Genomic DNA, 1,806 nt, shown 5'->3' with positions numbered 1-1,806 from the left:
AACAACTGTAGGTGCCATATTTGGTCAGTGGTTCAAATTTTTTTTAATTCTTTGCATTTTTAATATGCTTCATTCAGCTCATATTCTGCAGCATATATTGTATGAATTTCCATATTTACCTTAATTAGTTTACGCGCAGATAATATTCTGTACTTGCAAACAATGCAGAAACCTACCAAACATTGCCGGGCCGTTCCTGTGCTCACAGAGCGTGGTGAGCTTTACTTTACTCAGGAGGAGGACAGGCTCACATTTTCTGACCGTGGCCATGCTGTGCTATATTGTGAAAGGTGCTGAACTTAGTGATGAGACAGTGAATACCCAGATTCTGATCCTCAAAGTGTGGTCCAGCGACTTCAAGCTGGGAACCGGGGCTTGCTAAGTTTATACAATATCACGTGACCGATGACTTCCGATTCATCCTGAGGCGTAAGAGACTGCGAATCCTGTTGGCTCTTCAAAACTTTTATATAAGTGAGATGATTCTATAATTAGCAATGGTAGTGGAGGCCAGTTTTTAACCAAAGAACCACCTAAAGCCAGCCAAAGGGACTGACTCCCCTCCTTCTGGGGGTGTGCCTAAATTCTCATCTAAACCTGCCCATTTATTCACTTGCGGGGTGTTACCATGAGATGGCGCTTTCTTTACAAAAACACATTTTAGTTGTGGTCACAAGTTTACATACACAAGTACAGCGGGTATCAACCAGAATCTTTTGGTAGCCATTAGCAAGCCTCTCAGAATTTCTAGTTCATTTAAATTAGTTGGGTTCCTGGCACGGACCTGGCTTTTCAGCATAACCCACAACTGTTTTGAAGCTTGGAATCCTGATCAGGAATCAAGAAATTTACAAATGAGAGGAGGCCATTCGGCCCATCAAGTTCGTTTGAGGAGAACTTAACTAATAGCTCAGCAACTAACAGCTAACTAATTTGTTGTTCTAATATTCATTTATAGTTTTGTATTATTCCTGTAATATAATGTGATTGCACATTTTATACATCAACGTTTAATCTGTTGCATGTTATAAACTGTGAAAAGGCTAGTATTGTGTGTTTTCTTACAGTTTTTTTTCAATTGCTAAGACTGTCTCTTCACATACATGGTCCATCCTTGGCATTGCTCTGGAGAAATATCTTGGCATACAGCATTCATTGTTTGATCTTGTGTCAATTAACATAATTTGTTTATTTTATGTGTGTTTTACAATCTATTTTAGAAAGGGTCTTGATAGTAATTTAGTAAAATGATATATTTCAGTTTTGACTGTTTTACTAGCAGTTTAGGGTCAGTATGTACTTATGTGCAAAATGGCCTCTGATAAATTAATTGAAGAAAAACTTTTGAAGAATTTAGTTATTGATTGCATTTTGTATGAAAGCAAAGCAAAATGCTTAACAGTTTAGCCCACTTATTCTTACTTATTTACTTATTTATTTCTTCTAAAAGTTTGCTGTTCAAATGCTTTCTTCAACCTAACACTGATAAATACTGCTAAAGTTTTTCTTAAACATTTTGGTGCTTTCTTTTAAAATACGCCGTGGCGCTTGTGCCTACTCCTAACACATGGCTGCGACCGGACGGGTTCCCGCTGGACGTGTGTCTTACATTCATCCCGTTATGTTTTATTCCTTAACGTAATTAAAAATACAACAAATACATGTAATGTATTTTCATTCTATTAAAGTTTAAAGGCAACCCTTATCACCCAAATCATATGGCCCCCTATCGGCAACACGTAATAGACATTTGGAATATTCCTGACATTTCACATCTACTCACATTCAATTGAAAACACCTGTGTC

The sequence above is a fragment of the Brienomyrus brachyistius genome, chromosome 15, assembly GCF_023856365.1.
Source record: "Brienomyrus brachyistius isolate T26 chromosome 15, BBRACH_0.4, whole genome shotgun sequence".
Taxonomy (NCBI): Eukaryota; Metazoa; Chordata; class Actinopteri; order Osteoglossiformes; family Mormyridae; genus Brienomyrus; species Brienomyrus brachyistius.
Note: the sequence above shows the minus strand (reverse complement) of the source record.